This window comes from Lathyrus oleraceus, chromosome 5, assembly GCF_024323335.1.
Source record: "Lathyrus oleraceus cultivar Zhongwan6 chromosome 5, CAAS_Psat_ZW6_1.0, whole genome shotgun sequence".
In the NCBI taxonomy this organism is placed as follows: domain Eukaryota; kingdom Viridiplantae; phylum Streptophyta; class Magnoliopsida; order Fabales; family Fabaceae; genus Lathyrus; species Lathyrus oleraceus.
The window spans coordinates 466,601,537-466,620,427 of record NC_066583.1 but is presented as its reverse complement, the minus strand read 5'-3'; the positions used below and the strand labels follow the sequence as shown (position 1 = coordinate 466,620,427).

Genomic DNA, 18,891 nt, shown 5'->3' with positions numbered 1-18,891 from the left:
AAATTGATCAAATATTTCAAGGGATATTTCAAATTTCATCATCTTTTGCATATATGATCCTCCATGAGTCCTGTCATACCCCAATTTTGGTCCTGAATTTTTTTATGTTTTTGGTCTTGGTCCAAAGTCATGGTGTTGTTCATGTGATTGTTAATACATCTATGGTCTGGGTCATCTGAACAACAAAGCTTCTTGTGTTTCAAGCCACTTGCTAGTCATGTTATTGGTTCATGGATACTTTGTCAAAACCCTAGTCTTGTGGTATCATTTCATGGTCTTGTTCATATACATTATCAGTCAAGTTATTTTCTTTGCAAAAGTCAAACTTCAAACCATTTTGTTAATCCATTTCAATTTTATTTCATTACATTTGATTCCATACAAAAAAATACACAAAAATTGACACTTTGACCAATTGTTGACTTTGGTCAACAGTTGACTTTTTGGTCAACTTTGACCAAAGTCAACCCTAAACCCTAATACCCTAAATTCACCCATAATTTTCCATTGAATATCCATTTACAAAGAAATAAAAAAGAAAATACATTTTGACCATTTGTTGACTTTGGTCAACAGTTGACTTTTGTTCAACTTTGACCAAAGTCAATTTTCACTTGCTCTTGCCCATCCAACTTGGCCTGGCCTTTTTCTTCAATACATCACCCAATCTTCATGTTTGTTGTTGATTTTTCTTGGTTTTTTCCATTGCAAGCAAGTCCCATTGTGCACCTGCCATGTTATCTTGACATTTTGGCATCAATAACCTTTGAATGTGGTCTGTTCCAAATCAATCTCAAAAGAGCTCTAACAGCACAACCTTGTCACTCATGGTTCTAACCAAAGAAACTCACCAAGCCAAAGGAAATGCATGGTTTAACTATTGAAGAGTCCATGATGCAACAAATCTGGCCTTGTTGCTGCAGCTAACCATCTAACACTTGGCCATACCGTTTGCATTGCTTTGTTGCTATTGAATAAAGGCATGAGGAGTTTGTTTTGGACCCTCGGTGGACACCATTACCAAGCCTTGTTTGAGCCAAGACCTGCAGTAGAGATATGTTGTAAATGCACATATTACTAGATGATACCATATCCAAGCAATGAGGTTGCAAAGGACGAATCTGCTACCAGCTGCAGTCATCATGCAGAAGCACCATTAATCAAAGGACATTGGACATACTTACATTTGTAGTAGGCCTGGAGTTCATGATGATGGAGAGGGCTCATGAAATTTACAGCAGAAGAATCATCCCTGTAGAAGCAAAGCCAGAAGTATTAATGCATATTGGCCTACCTGCTGCAAATCCAAGGGCCAGGATATAACAGTTCAGACCAAACAACAATGCAACAGGTGACAGACTTAAGGCTAAACTAGGCCACATCAAATTGAATGGTTAGTCCAGTTGCATACCTGGTTGCAAAACATGACCATTGAGACAACCTTGCACGTGTTAGGCACCAATCTGCATCAAGTCAAGACCTGTCCCAAGCAACATCAGCTAGCAGACTGAATTTGTATCAATACCCAAACCACAAGTAAGCCACAACATCATTACATGTGTGTGGTAGTTCATGACCATAAAACCTGCATCAAAACAACAGCCTGCCCAAAAGGAATCAAAACAACTGAAGTACAGAGCATTGGAACAGCAAGTCAACAATATTGGAAGCAAAATAGGCTCAGTCATCAACACTCCATACCTTTGTCTTGACCTGTAGTGGAACCAACAAGCTCATCGTGTCATCATCATCAACAGCAGCCATGAGGCAGCTGCATTGTGGAGCCAATGTCTTGCTTCACACGACCTGCTCCTGCTTCACCTAGGACTGCACGCCAGCTGCAAATTCACACAACAAAAAGGAAAAAAAATCTTCAAAATTCAGACTCTGAGAAAGGACTTGGTTTTGCACCAATTTTGAGTAAATTCAATTCTGTGAAGAAGGTTGGTAAGAAAGGGTGTGTTCCAATCATTGACTATGAGCAAATAGAAAATGGCAAAGAAATTCAAGGCAAAATTTGTCCAATTGAATGCGTTGTTCAAACTGTCTATCACTCCCAACATTGAACATGATTGATGAAAACAATGCAACCATAAGGATCGTTGAATCAGCCTGCACAACCAAGGACCATGTCACATTGCCAAGTTGTAAGACCAAGTCAAGGCATTAATGAGCAGTGCACATTTCAAGGCATTTCATACCAGTCAAGCCCATGTTCATTCAAGTAAATCCTAGTAGCATTCAAAGTTAGTAACATATGACATGATACAAATGTGCAGAACCATTGTATGTCAAGGATGTGCCTGTTTTGTTCAAGAGCATGGCAGCAGCTCATATACATGACATCATATTCAGATTAGTTAACATCATGTTTAAGAAATTCATCTTGGCATAACAAACAGCAGGGCACTATTTAATCAGTAAACATACCTCAAGCTTCAACATGCCCCAATACTTCAGAAACTCCAAACATGTATTCAGCCCTACAACAAATCCAATCAAGCAATTCATAACACAAATTCCACAACAGGCCTGACACAATCCAAACCATCAAGCCAACTTGAGCTTTGAGCAAAAAGTCCAACCATCCAAGAAGCCCTACCATGGTTCAACCACGGCACAAAAACAGACATCAAATCCAAGCTTCATTTAAGCCATTCAATCCTGCAAGACATATTCATTCTAAGTTGTAGACAACAGTACATCATAAGCCTACTGCAATTGACCTGTAATCAAAGCCAAAATCCCACAAGACTTACGAAACCATGAATTTTCAATGGTCATTCCTAACCTATACCATTTTACAACACAAAAAATCTGTTACCACACTGCTGCTGCCACAAGCTCAACATGGAATGGCATTGAATCAACACACTTTACCATGGACAAACCTTGAGTTAGAATAGGAGGAAAACAGGTGAGGGCAAAGAGAAGTTATGCCTTTGGAAACATTGATCCACACACTGCAGTTAATCACCATCAACCAAACACAAGAAGTGAAGATCTGGGTATGTTGCAACAGCCAAACTTGGGCCTGCAGCACATAATGAGCATCAGGATGCTGCAGCAATAAAAATACGCAACAAACAGTTACAGCAGGCCACAGTTCAATGGACAACAACCCTCCATAACAATTCAACAGCAGTGCAATGGCTTACCATTTAGCAGTGATAACTTGGAACCAGTTGCAGACTTGATGTAGTCAATATATTCATGCACAAACCTTCCACGTCAGTCTACAACCTGAAGCAACATCAAGCTGCGACAAGGAAGCCTCCCTGCTCACAGTCCAACCACAAACCTAGCAAATGTAACACAAATCCTGCAGCAAAACCATAATCTCATGTCAGTTCCGTTTCTAGCCTGGTAGGAAGCTCCAACAGAACCTGCACTACAAAATCACGCAACAACTTGAGCCGACAACATCTTTCTCACCATTAAGCCAAGGCATAACAGCTGCATTTAAGTTCTTGTTGAAAACAGTCAGCTGAAGCAAATTGCCAAACCTCCAAAGCCATCAACTCAGGCATGTGCTACAGCAAAAGAAGGCAAGTGGGACCTATGGAACATCAACCACAGCCTGCATTAACAGAATATGAGCATACCAAATGAACAGCAAATCAATGCAATGTAACAGGGCATGGTTTACAAGACCTACCAACTCAGTGTGCACAAGTGCTAGCCATTGAATTTCCTAACCAAGCGCATCACAGGCCATGAACAATTTGTCCCATGAAGTGGATTCATTGGACATCAAAACTGCAGTAGAAAACATGTCACAAAGACACAATTACCATGATCCTCATACCTGCTGCTACAGTATCCTGTCAACAAATTCCTACAAAGTGATGACAGCAGTCTGCAAAACCAGTGCACCATAAGTCTATGAGGTTGTTGTGTAAAGATTCATTTGATTAAGCTAACAAATGCTCAAGGATTTTCTAACCCGCAATGAGGCCTTTAGACCAAGTCACAACAGTTAGACATACCTCAAGGCCTGCAACAAGTCAAACCAAGCTCACCATTTTTTTTTACTGCGGTAAAAAAGGGACACATTAATCAGTCAAATTGCAAAAACCTAAAGTGCAAAACTATTAACCAATAGTCAGAGGGCAAAGTCCAAAAACATCCCAAATTGGTATGAGGTCAAAGCAGAGAAGAAAGTTTGTGAAGGATACCTTTTCTTGAATCTAACATGGAAAAGGTCAATCCAATTTCTGAGCATCCAAAGTGCTTTGCAGAGTTACTTTTGAACACAAGGGCACCAATTTGTAACCCTAATTCACAGAATATAAATAGGGAGAATGAATCAGTAAAAAAAAGAGACCTGGAGGCGAAGAGAGTTCAAAGAAGAAAAAACCTAATCCTAAAGGAAGAGCAAACCAACACTTGAAGAGGCGAAGGAAAAGGTTCGATTGTCACCTGAGTTGTCATCTTCATCAAAGGTCCGAGGGTGAGCTTCCTGTTTTGTAATAGCCTTTGTTTTTCTTGTTTGTTTGAGAGGGATTCGGTGAGGCCGTGATGAGAGAGAGGTTTGAGAGATAGATGCGAGCGATTTCGAGAGCAGGGGAGGGGGTTCGTTCGAGTGCATTTGAGAGACGATTGGGTAAGTTTGAGGGATAGTGATTCTGAGAGCAGGGAGAGGTTTTCGCCTGAGAGAGTTTGAGAGAGAGTGAGGAAGACGATAGCGTTGGAGACGAGCTTCTGCTGTTTCCATTTCCTTTTTTTCTTTTCTTTTTTTGTTTTTTTTTGTTTTTTTTAATTTTTAATTAATTCTTTTTACTATTTAATTTATTTTGTTTTTAATACAAAAAATCGGAAAATGTTTATATGTTCTTAATTTCTTTTTTTTATTATTTATTCTTTTTATTATTTAACTTAATTTGTTTTTAACAGAGATAATACAAAAAATCATAAAAATGTTTATTTTGTTTTTTTTATTATTTTAAATCTTTTAGCCCGGTTCATATACTTAGCGTGGTATCTCAGTAGCAGTTGATGTTGAGTGGCCTAGTGGAAAGAGGTTAGTTTCATAATATTAAGTGGAGAGGGTTCGATACTAATGTGTGGTACTTTTTGCTTTTTATTTGATTTTATCTTCCTTTAGCATTTTTTATTCTTTTAGTATGTTGATTAATATCTTTTTTATGTTTATTATACTCGTGATTTCATTTGTTAATAATGCATAGTTGTTGTATTTTAGTTTAGTTCAAAACCATTTTTTAAACTATAAAAATCATACTTTTCTCGATTTAATATCGAGCCCATTTTACACCCTTGTAAGTCGATTGCTTTTTAAGCATCGCCATCAACCTCACATAGCTTACTCTTGGCCTTTCTTACAATGAGCCGGTTCCCTTACACTTACACTCATACGTTGTTTAATGCTCATTCATTTCATTTCTTTGATTATCTGATTTGATCACATACTTGTTTAAATATCTTATTGTCTGATTGGCTGTTGCCTACTTGTATGATGTATGAGGCATGTATTATTATTGTTTGTTTGCCATGACAACCCCCATTCATAACAAATGTATCCCTCTCCCATGAAATGTATAATATTCTTTCATTCTTTATTCATCTGTTAATACAAGAAATAAAATGAATACCCGATAACCATTTCAAAACAAGACCAAAACCTCGATCCAACGTCGAGTAATCATTTTTTTTAAAACCTAACAGAACCAGCACGTATTCATCCACCCTTTTGTAAGTCGATTGCTTTATGCATCGCCATCAACCTTGTAAGCCGATTGCTTTATGCATCGCCATCAACCTTGTAAGTCGATTGCTTCATGCATCGCCATCTACCTTTATCCCTAACACTTCTCCTTGCCCCATTCGTCGATGCTTGTTCCGATTAGGTAGCACCCATTAGATAGAACCCTTTGTATGATAGCATAGGTAGGATTCCCATATCCTTTTGCATGATAACATAGGTAGGATTCCCATATTCTTTGCATGCTAACATTAGGTAGATATTCCCATTTGTAAATCCTAACACTTAAGTACACATTGCATGACAACTCTAGGGCAGAGCTTCCCCACTTCTAGACCTTTCCAAGCGTCTCCGATCTTGCGGCATGTAGTCCGTTCTATTGCAAAGAGGTAACCGCCTAAGACTCGATTCAGCGAGCTGCGACACCTACTGCTAGGACGTGAACACATTGCCCACTCTCCTTTGACACAACTGGTGTCCTCCTTTGTAAGTCCATGTTCAGATGGCAACCCCTATGTAGGGGAACTACGTCGCCCTGATTCTCATACCAGATGAGGTACGTAGGCAGGAGATCGTGCGAGATCTCTCCGGGCGCCCTTTTTCTTTTTCTCCCTTTTTGTTTTGTCTTTGCGTGTGTTAGGAGATGGATGTAAGCCCAGCGATTGGCATTCCATATCCTGAGTCTTGTTGTGTGCTTGGAAGCTGATGTAAGTCCATCGAGTGGCATTCGGGTTCCAGTGTGGGTGTGTTTGGTTCGGAAGCTGATGTAAGTCCAGCGATTGGCATTCGGGTTCCATGTTTGCCCATGTTTGTATGGAGTTTGACGTAAGTCCAGCGATTGGCAGTCGATTTCCTGTGTCTGTTTTGTTTGTGTGCGTGTCAGCCGAACTACGGCAACTCTGATTCTCATGTTCAGATGAGATACGTAGGCACAAGATGCGATGTCTTGCCGAGTTTGATTAACGACTAACAACTAATCCTTGTTTGCCTTCGCCCTTGTTGCGACTCTTTTCTCTCGCCCTCGTTGCGATCGAGACATTCCTTTTCTCTTGCCCTAGTTGCAATCGAGAGCCTTATTCCCGTAGTTAAGCTGAACTACGTTTTGCTCTGATTCTCATTCCAGATGAGATACGTAGGCATAAGACGCGATGTCTTAGCGAGCACACTTATCCTTAACCCTTAGGTACCCGAGCTACGAAGACTCTGATTCTCATATTCAGATGAGATACGTATGCAATGGATGCGATATCTATGCGAGTCATTTTTCTCTTGACCCTTTTAGTAAATAATACATTAGATAAACATACACCCTTTAGACAAGAAACAACAAGAGTGGATCCCGTAGAGTACTACGGATGCGTAGGGGTGCTAATACCTTCCCTTCGCATAATCGACTCCCGAACCCAAGATTTGGTTGCGAGACCTTGTCTTTTCCTTTCCTTTCTCCAGGTTTACTTCGAGCGTATCCTTTCCCTCCTTTGGGATAAATAACGCACGGTGGCGACTCTTCTGTCATTTTCTCGCCGGTTGTTTTTTTCGCACCTCTGTATTTTTCAGGTTGCGACAAGTCCCAAAAGTCAAGAGAATGTCAAGCGAGCAAGATGGTTCATGGTGGTTGACCAGAGGAAGTCAACTGGTCAAAACTGGGGTTCCCTAGACCCTATATCCTACATGTTTTAACATATGAAAATGATTCCAAGATAAAAGTTACTCTAAATTACATTCCAAACAACTTTCATGTTGAGCTCAAGAGCTAGTTTTGCTTGGAAAGTCATTTTTTATGGTGAAAGATTATATGTCATTTTGCCTAAACCCTAATTTAGAGGTCAAATTCCCAAGATCATAACTTGCTCATTTTTTATGATATGGAATCCATTCAAATTTCATTACAAATTTCACTATGTCTAATTCAATTTTTAGTTTTGGAGGAAGTGCAAATTCAACTTGCAAATGCATATTCCAATAGGAAACATTATAGGTCATTTTGGACCAATACCATTGAACAAGTGATTTTCTTCAACTTCTAAAATGCATAACTCCTTCATGCCAAATCTAAATGAGGTCAAATTTGTGACCAAATTTAAGATATTTAAAAGAGATACAACTTTTATGAAGGAACGTTTCTCATTTGAAGTCCATAGAAAAAGTTATTCAAGGTAGAAGAAGTGAACATTTGACTTGGGACTTAGAAAATTTTCAAATATGTTTGATTTCCCATACTTCCATCTCAAAATTAATCATCATTCAGGCTTCAAATGAAAATGTGTTCAACATGAATATTTTTCCCCTTGGTCTTACCTTTCCAAAACATCCAAGGTCATCTTATTTGGATCAAAATTGAAGGACTTGCGCATGGCTTCATTATGAAAAGTGTTTTGGCAAGTTTGAACTTCAAATGATCATTTGCTTTTGCATGCTTGCACATTATGAGTTCAGTAGACTTGGTGCACGATTTGTAGTTGCATTTCATCACTCTAAAGGCCCAAATGATTGCCCATGCACCCATGCAAAGAGAATTAAAAAATTATCCAAATTTCAAGTGGTGCAAATATCAAACACAATGCCTATTTAAACAAGCTTAAGGCTTCAGATTTATCATCAACACCTTGCCCAAGTTTTGCTAGACCTCTGCAAACCCTCACTGCCGTATAATTTTCTGAGGTTTCTCTTGAAATCGATCTTGAACTTCACCTTATGTTTGGAAGTTCAAACTCCAAAAATTCACTTCCAGTTTTAGTTCATTTGGTTTCTGCAAGCAAGAGGATGAGAAAGCAATCAAATCCAGATCAAGATCAAGTTAAATTGGATCAACTCGAAGGTGAATTTTCAGAAACTTCCACTCTTCGATTCTCTCTTATTTCTCCACTATTCTTGTGGATTTTGGTTGTCTGGAGTCCTACCAATGTAGGCAACAATATTGAGTTTCTTTGAGGTCAAATCGAAGCAACTCAGTTTATGATCCTCAAAGTTCAACTCCTTGTATCTTCCTATATACTTGGAGTTAGACAAAATTGTGGCCAGATTCAAGGTCCTAAGAATTTTTTCTTTAAATCCATGTCTTGCTTTTTCATTTTGACTATTGTGTTTGGGCCTTTGTCAAGGTTGAATTGACTTTTATTGGATTAAAATCATTGGATTTAGGGGATTGATGAAATGTACATTTCATCTCCCAAAATGAATGAATGATTTTAATTTGATAAATTTCCTCCCATGACCAATTTGTGTTTGTCTCATTTCCCTTCCCTCTTCATCTTCAATCCCTTTCTATCCCGCGCTTCTCATTGGCCAATGACATCTTAATATCCTAAGGCTAATTGGTTCATAAACCAATACAAGTATGGATGATATTAGGTCCACCCTTTTGATTATTTTCTTTTTTGTGTGTGGTATGTTTTAGGAGTATGGTTCATTATACCATATCTCTAACATGCATCAACCCCAAAATTTCTATCGCCCGGCCTTAGATAGTTGTGACTTATACATAAGTCCAATTACGATTGCTTAACATAGCGCTAAATTTTGACCCAAAAGTATAGCATTCTAGTAAGTGGGATTGTAAGTCTCCCCCCTTTCATGGTATTATGTGAAAACTTGGCCTTTTTTCCTTCCTTTGGAAGATATCTTGGTTTAAGAATCCATGCTTGTGAATAGAGGGTTGAGTGTTCTCCAAAGAGTGACTTAAACAATAAAAAGCAAAACTTCACTAACATCTAACCTTTGACTAACTTCTATTATAATTGCTTTAAATTTCAAGTCATTTACTTTATTCAATTTAAATTCAAGCCATATGTCATTTGCCATTCTTCATATCATTTAACTTGTTTATGTTTATGCCATTTTCACTTTGCTCACTTGATCCATATATTGTGTTTGTGTATACTTGTTTGTGTATTTTTTTTTGTGATTGTAGTATTTTAACCTTAAGATACTTAATAAACAACAAAAACCTAAAAAATGTTTGTGTGGACTGTTGGATTTGATCTGAGACTTGGACTTAGAATTAGGCAACACTCCCTATGCAAAAGGACTTGGCCAATGCCAACTTTTCTAAAGATAAACTTGTGAAGTGAGCTTTCATATGATGCAAGTATTGAGATCCCTATGAGTTCATTTGCTACATGGTATTGATGTAAGTGTTACTTTGAACCTATGTCTAATGCCTTATTTTGAGCCATTCAAGGAGTATGTCATCTGATACATGGGGAAGATTATGAAAAAGACTGTGAAGATTGCTAGCTTCGATGTGACTATCTTTATTTGATTCCTTGCTCTTTATCTTGCTATCACTACGCCAAAAACTGGAATAGACAGCGCACCTTAGAGGGCGCTTTATTACAAAAGCGCCCTCTAAAGTGAAGCGAAAAATAAGGAGCAATAGACAGCGCACTTTAGAGGGCGCTTTTGTAACAAAGCGCCCTCTAAGGTGAAGCGAAAAAATAAGGAGGAGATAGAGGGACAACAATACATGGCGCTTTTTAGAAAGCGCCCTCTAAGGTTACCCTTAGAGGGCGCTTTTAATAAAGCGCTGTTATAAGTCCATGTGCATTTCCAGCTTATAAAGCGCTTCTGGAAAGCCTTAGAGAGCGCTTTCATAAGCGCCCTCTTAGGCCCCCTTTAGAGGGCGCTTTGTTTCCACAAGCGCCCTCTAAGGTGAAACGAAAAAATAAGGAGGAGATAGAGGGACAACAATACGTGGCGCTTTTTAGAAAGCGCCCTCTAAGGTTACCCTTAGAGGACGCTTTTAATAAAGCGCTGTTATAAGTCCACGTGCATTTCCAGCTTATAAAGCGCTTCTGGAAAGCCTTAGAGAGCGCTTTCATAAGCGCCCTCTTAGGCCCCCTTTAGAGGGCGCTTTTTTTCCACAAGCGCCCTCTAATGTCCCCTTTAGTAAACATTAAAATTATAACATACTACGCGTTTTGTTATTTCACTATCTGTTATTAGCGTTCTTTTTCACGTTAGGGTTCTGAGGCGTTTTCCTTCCACCTCTGTTAGATCTACATGCGCGTTTCCTCCTTCTACCAATCAAAGGTACACGCTTTTCCCAATTTCTGTTTTACCTTATTACTGCGCGTTTCCTCCTTCTTTTTCATGTTATTGCTTTGTTTTTGCTTTGCCCAATTTCTGTTTTACCTTATTACTGCGCGTTTCCTCCTTCTACGTTTGTTTCGACCATGATAGCGGATGCAATAGGAAATTGACGGTTGGTTTTTAGTGACCATGATAGCGCATGCAATGGGTTATACGACCTAGGTCCGAATGTGTTTGAACTCTTCTGAAATTGTTTTTTGTTTATTCTAATTAGTAATGGATAATACATGGATGTATTCCAATCGATTGTCGAGAGAGTACGAGAATGGGGTATCAAAATTCATTAAGTTTGCCGTTGCGCACGCCGAAGACCCCAGTAGAATGATATGTCCTTGCTTGGGTTGTTGTTATGGAAAACAGGTTGACGCAGTTCAGTTGACATCGCATCTAATGAGGCATGGAATTGATCGAAGTTATACATGTTGGAATTTGCATGGTGAGAAAAGTAACGATAATGTTGAACCGGGGGATAGTACGACCTATGCCTCAAACTATAGTGGCGCAGATACATACGATTGTGATCGAGTTGAAGAGATTGCAGAAGCACTTGAAGGAGATCTTAAGGATTGTCCCGAAATGTTTGAGAGGTTGGTAAGTGATGCAGAGAAACCTTTGTATGATGGTTGCACTAAATTCACAAGATTGTCCGCGGTATTAAAGTTGTACAACTTAAAGGCGGGCAATGGGTGGTCGGATAAAAGTTTCACAGAGTTATTAGCCCTTTTGAAAGATATGCTTCCTGAGGATAACGTTCTTCCCAATCGAACATATGAGACCAAAAAGATGTTGTGCTCTATTGGCATGAGCTATGATAAGATACATACATGTCCAAACGATTGCGTTTTGTTTCGAAATGAGTATGCATCGTTAAATGAGTGTCCTAAATGCGGTGTCTCGCGATATAAGAACAAGTTGTCTCCAGCAAAAGTCTTGTGGTATTTTCCTGTTATTCCGAGATTTAGACGCATGTTTCGTAGTGAAACCGATTCAAGACACTTGACCTGGCATGCAGATGAAAGAATTATAGATGGAAAGTATCGACATCCGGCAGATTCACCACAGTGGTTGAAAATTGATAATGATTATCCTGAATTTGGAGAAGAATCAAGAAACCTTCGCTTGGCATTATCTACTGATGGAATGAACCCACACGGTATCCAGAGTATCTCACACAGTACATGGCCTGTGATTATTATGATTTATAACCTACCTCCATGGCTATGTATGAAGCGTAAGTACATGATGTTGTCTATGTTGATTTCTGGACCTAAACAACCAGGGAATGACATAGACGTGTACTTGAATCCCTTAATCGAAGATTTAAAGATTTTGTGGGAGACCGGTGTGGAGGTTTATGATGGATATAGGAAAGAAAGTTTCAACTTGAGGGCGATGTTGTTTGGCACAATTAATGATTTTCCAGCATACGGAAATCTATCAGGGTATAGCATAAAAGGTCAATGTGCGTGTCCTATTTGTGAAGATAAAACAGATTGGAAGCGCTTGGAGTTTGGTCAGAAGAATGTCTTTCTCGGTCATCGGAGATTCTTAAATTCAAATCATCACTACCGTGGATGGAGAAAGGCGTTCAATGGAGAGACAGAACAAGGCAGAGCTCCACCTATATTGACGGGTGATCAAATTTTTGAAAAGGTGAAAGATTTGGATACTCAGTTTGGCAAGCCTTTTGCCCACACACTTGTCAAAAGTGGGTGGAAGAAGAGGTCAGTTTTTTTTGAATTGCCGTATTGGAAGTCCTTGTATGTGAGACATTTTCTTGATGTTATGCATATTGAAAAAAATGTATTTGAAAGTGTTATTGGCACGTTACTCAATATACAAGGAAAGTCTAAGGATGGCCTTAAGGCAAGAAAGGACTTGATAGCGATGGGAATAAGAACTGAATTAGGACCCTTGAAGAAAGGAAAACGAACATATCTACCTCCTGCTGCTTATACTCTATCTAGAAAGGAGAAAAAAACATTGTGTAAGTTTCTAAGTGAAGTTAAAGTTCCAGAAGGGTACTCTTCAGATATTAGAAGACTTGTGTCTAGGAAAGACCTCAAGTTAAAGAGTTTAAAGACCCATGATTTCCATGTTATAATGGAACATTTTCTCCCAATAGGTATACGTTCTATTCTTCCAGAAAAAGTAAGAAGCGCTATAACTAAGTTGTGTTCTTTCTTCAAGTCAATTTGCAGTAAGGTGATCAATCCTGCGATCTTACCAATGTTGCAAAAAGAAATCGTTATTACTTTGTGTGAGCTTGAAATGTTTTTTCCTCCATCATTTTTTGACATAATGGTACATCTAGTTGTTCATCTTGTGAAAGAGACACAATTGTGTGGACCAGCTTATATGAGATGGATGTACCCTGTTGAACGTTATATGAAAATATTAAAAGGGTACGTGAAGAACCGATGTCGACCAGAAGGTTGTATGGTTGAAAGATACATTGTTGAAGAAGCGATTGAGTTTTGTACTGAATATTTGTCTAATGTTCAGTCAATCGGACTCCCCAAGTCTCAGCTTGTCGAAAAGAAAGAAGGAAAAAATCTAATTGGAAATAAAATCGTGGCAATATCAAGGGTCGAACGGGATCAAGTGCATTTGTATGTTCTGCACAATGAGAATGAGGTTGAGCCGTATGTTGAAATTCACAAGGATGTTCTCCGAGGTTTAAATCCCAATAGAAATGAAAATTGGATAGTACGAGAGCACAATCGATGTTTTATACCTTGGTTTAAGGATCATATTTATTCAAAGTATTATTCAGATCCCGCTTCAATAACAGAAAGGTTGAGATGCTTAGCATATGGTCCAAGTTTCCATGTTTTTTCTTATAGCGCATACGCGATTAATGGATACACATTTTATACCAAAGAACAAGATGATAAAAGTACTATGCAGAATAGTGGTGTCACCGTGGTAGCTGAAGCAATGCACATATCAAGTGTGAAAGATTTAAACCCCAAATTTGCAAATCTGTCGTACTTTGGTGTTATCGAGCGCATTTGGGTGTTTGATTATGAGAAGTTTCAGATTCCTATATTTGGTTGCAAGTGGGTTGAAAATAATAACGGCATTCGAATGGATAAGTCAGGATTTTTGCAAGTGGATCTTAATAGGGTGGGATACAAAGATGAGTCTTTTATTCTAGCCTCTCAAGCTAGACAAGTGTTCTATGTCAATGATCCGAAAAGTATGAAATGGTCTATAGTTCTTTTTTCCAACAAAGTAATTGATGAAAACACTGGAGATCAAGGTGATATTGATGTTGAGATTGAATCGTTTACCATAAATGATCAAGATGAGAATATTATATCAAATGATTCATATATTAGAAATGATCATAATGAGGGTATTTGGATCAATCCAACCGTCCGTGTTGTTAAGAGACATGTAGAACATATTCCAACCAAGAAAAGAAAGAGAACTTAGTGAAAAAGGTACAGGTCAAATGATTTTAATTGTTTTCTTTATTACAGGTAAAATGACTTTTATGATTTTAATTGTTTTTACATTTGTCATCTGATTTTAATTGTTTTCTTTATTACAGGTAAAATGGCTATTATGAAGTCAATTGATATTTGTTTAGGTGGAGATGTTCTATTGTCGTCAAGCCTCATTCGCGTAGATGATGATGCTGGATATTTGAAAGTATCCCTCTACGACAATGGAACATCTCCATCTAAACAAATATCAATTCTATCTTCAAAAGATAAGGGTGTAAAATTTGAAGTACATTGGAGTGCTGAAGACCAACTAATTGAGCCTAACGGTTCAATGTTGGCAAGTTACATTGGTTTCCTTGTTCGACAACATATTCCGATTACATGTGATAATTGGAGAAGTCCGGACTTGAAGGTTGGCAAAGAAAAAATATGGTCGGAGATACAGGTACTTACCATATATTGTTATATGTTTTTTGTTGCATCAACTTTGCAGCCCTGTATTGTAGGCAGAATTTAGGACTTCTCAAAGTTGATTTCTTGTTGCTTTGTCGTTCATAAAATACACCACTAAATTCTCTGCGTTTAATTTTTAATTTTTTTTCATCAGGCTTGTGTCTCAATAGAGGATGGGTATCTACCTAAAGTTACTTTTGTAGTGGTCCAAAAGAGACATCACACCCGTCTCTTTCCTGTCAACCCCAAAGAAACCGATAGAAGTGGAAATATTATGCCAGGTTTTTTCAATATATTTCTCAACGCAGCTGGTATATATTATCATTTGAATTTATCATTTTTTGCTGATTTTGTTGTTCTAAATTCTCAAAGGAACCGTGGTAGACACCAGCATTTGTCACCCTAGGGAATTTGAATTTTACCTTAACAGCCATGCAGGAATTCAGGTAATATTAGCTATGTCATTTAACTTTATGCCATTGTTTACTATTTGTTGCTCAATCGCCTTTTGACAGTTCTGTGTTATTTGCATTTGGACGTGTTCTTTTTGCAGGGGACTAGTCGACCAACGCATTATCATGTGCTGTATGATGAAAATAAATTCACTGCAGACCAGCTACAGAGTTTGACCAATAACTTGTGCTACACGTAATGGATGTGCGATAGAACTACTAGACAGCTTTTGGATATACAGAACATGTTTGCCACCATGGGTGGATGGGCGTTATTTTGTTTAGTATTGGTTAGAACTACTAGACAGCTTTTGGATACAGTGGTCACTGTTGGTTGCTATGTTTTATTCTCTTAAATGTATATTGTTGATCAAAGAATCATATATTAATGTTGTATATATGGAGGATTAATGTTGTATATAAATGGATTCATGTTGTATATATCAATGGATTAATGGTGTATAACATTGGATTAAAGGATGAAATCAATATGAATTTTACACTTTTGCAGCATGCGAACAGGTTACCAATTAAATATATATCCACTGTTTTTCAAACAATTTTTTTTAAAATAACTAACACTTTAGAGGGCGCTTTGTCCAGAAAGCGCCCTCTAAACACTTTACATTGACAACTTTAGAGGGCGCTTTGTCCAGAAAGCGCCCTCTAAACACTTTACATTGACAACTTTAGAGGGCGCTTTTTCCTGAAAGCGCCCTCTAAACACTTTACATTGACAACTTTAGAAGGCGCTTTTTCCTGAAAGCGCCCTCTAAACACTTTACATTGACAACTTTAGAGGGCGCTTTTTCCAGAAAGCGCCCTCTAAGGTGTCCCTTTATGGACCACTCCAGAGGGCGCTTTTTTCTAAATGCGCACTATAATGTGGCCACTTTAGACAGCGCTTTCTCCAGGAAAACAAAGCGCTGTCTTTACCTATGCCAGCGCCAGATTAGAGGGCGCTTAAAAACGCTGTTATAGGCCAAAATAAACGCCCTCTTTTCCCTTATTTGGCGTAGTGTATTTGTGTATTGATATTGCTTGATTCTAAAGTCCAAAGGAAAAATGGGTTTTTATATGACATTTTTGTCTATTGGATTGCATCCCATTGGTCAGATCTTTTCAACTCTTAACTTTTAAATTTTTGCTTAGGATTAGTCTCTTCATCTCCTCCCATTTCTTAAATTTTAGATCTCTCCCCCCTTTTTAAAATCTTCTTTGCTTGTGATTTCTAAACTTAGACTTTATTGCAAGCTAGAAACTTTGGCCTTATGCCATTTCATTTTTTAAACTCTTTTCTTTAATCAAAATTGTAAATGAATCTAATCATATTTACTTTAAATTTCAAAAAGACAAAAAGGACTAACACTCATTCAAACTATTTTAGGCCTTTTGTGCCTCTTTTAAATTAATTTTTTTTATTAAAAGCAATCCACTCACTTTGAAATTGATACCACGAACTACGAGGTTTTGATCCCTCATTTTTAAGTTGGTACGTAGGCACAAGTCCGAAGGTCTTGTCAAACACAAAAATATAATTAAAGAATTCTTTTCTCATCCCATCACTCTATTTATTGCAAACATCTTTTATACCAAAACACATACACACATAAAAAAGGGCTCCCTAGGAGTACCTAAGACACTTTGGATGCTAACACCTTCCCTCTGTGTAACCACCCCCTTACCTGTAATCTCTGGCATTTTATTAGTTTTGATTTGAAAACTTCTTATCTTTGGGTTTTGTTCGTACTTTCCCCTTTTCCTTTGGAAACACTAAAAGCGCGGTGGCGACTCTGGTTTTATTGACGTTAAGTTCATCAATAGCTTAATGGTCATGAATTTACCGCTACAGAAATTAAGTGGCGACTCTGCTAGGGAGTAGTATCCAGTGGGTTTAGCCTACTTTTTTATGTGTATATATTTGTATATTTGATGTTTGTATATTTGTTTGTATGATATAATTTGCTTGTTGTTCTTGGTGATCTCTGAGTGGTGAGATAAGTTCTAACTCGAACTTGAGTGTAATTAAGATAGGAAGATGGTATAGTCATGTTGGACTTGTGTGGAATAGTCCTTAGCAAGTTGGCTTGAGACCCATCTAATTAGTGGAGACCCTTTTGGATTTATGAATGTCACACAAGTTATTTGTGGTTAGGCATTACTTTCTCCGATTTGGAGTCCGAGAAGCTGAGAACTGTAGAACATTTAACCCAACTTGGCCTATTTAGAACGTAGCGTAGAGACTGTTCAAGTGTAGACTTGATAACAGTTGTTACACGATACTACATAAAGACGAGTTTCTCTTGAGAATATTATGGGTTGATGAGTCAATCATCCTAACCTATAATATCCGATAGATGGAATTAAGACTCTAGGAACTTTTTAGAACATGATCTACATGTTTTATCCTTAGTACACTCCTTTGGGATGGTTCATAACATGACTCCATGCTCGTGACTCACAACAAACCCTTGATTCTTGGTTGATCCAATCAAGTCTTGTCAATATCAATGGAACTTGGGTGTTGATAAGGTGAAAACCGTAATCCACCAAAATGGATGATTGATCTTGACAATGACTTGATTCATCCCTTGACCTTTGTTTGTTTGCCTTGTATGTGACCCTTTGTTTGAGATTGTTGCATTCATGTATACATGCACCTCATGACATTCATCAACGAAAAATAAATTTCAAGGAACTGAGGTCTTATTTGCAAATATTTTCAAACCATGGATTATGGAAGAAGGAGCATTAAGAAGTACAATTTCAGATGTCCTGACTTGAAAGAGCTAAGGAAGCTATTATATTTTGTATTAGATCCCTTGGACTTCAAACAATGCCATAGGAAGTTTCTCTCTATTTTGTCTGCTGATGTAGTTGAAGGGCTCTTGAGTGTGTTGGTTCAGTTTTATAACCCTTTCTACTGTTGCTTCACTTTTCCCGACTATCAGCTTATGCCAACGTTAGAGGAGTATGCCCATCTCTTGAGAATACCTGTTTCTGACAAAGTCCCTTTTAGTGGATTGGAGGAGATCCCCAAATCTCATATCATAGCTGAAGCTTTTCATCTGAAGAAGTCTGAGATTAAGGCTCATTGGGTGAAGAAAGGAGGAATGTTTGGGTTGACTTCTGAGTTCCTTATTGGGAAAGTTATTGCCTCTGCTCAAGCCGGTAGTGTGGATGCTTTCGAAGCCATCTTTGTGTTGCTCATCTATGGTTTGACTTTGTTCCCTAACATTGACGATTTTGTTGATGTTAACGCCATTAGAATCTTCTTGATTGGAAATCTTGTGCCTACTTTGTTGGGTGATATGTACTTCTCTTTGCATCTAAGGAAATCTAAAGGTGGTGGAACTATTGTGTGCTGTGTTCCTCTTCTATACAAGTGGTTTATTTCGCACTTACCTCAGACGCCTGCTTTTGTGGAGAACAAACAACGTCTATGGTGGTCTCAGAGACTTATGTATCTCACTAATGATGATATAATTTGGTATGACTCTACATTGAGTAGTTTGGATATTATTTATAGTTGTGGTGAATTCTCTAATGTGCCCCTCATTGGTACACAAGGAGGAATCAACTACAACCCTGCTCTGGCTCGTCATCAACTTGGGTTCCCCTTGAGAGACAAGCCTAAAAACACTCAGTTAGAAGGTCTTTTCTATCAAGAGGGTAAAGATCCCCAACATTTGAAGCAGAAGATGGTACATGCTTGGCA

At 38.2% G+C, this 18,891-nt stretch overlaps 1 long non-coding RNA gene across 1 annotated transcript; it reads right to left on the bottom strand.

Moving 5' to 3' along the window:
* Positions 1-463: 463 nt before the first annotated feature.
* Positions 464-1,591, bottom strand: LOC127082745 (uncharacterized). Its single transcript, XR_007788207.1, has 3 exons — positions 1,412-1,591; positions 1,185-1,252; positions 464-1,043 (listed from the first exon to the last, which is right to left on the bottom strand). It is a non-coding gene; the product is annotated as an uncharacterized LOC127082745 (long non-coding RNA).
* Positions 1,592-18,891: the final 17,300 nt, after the last annotated feature.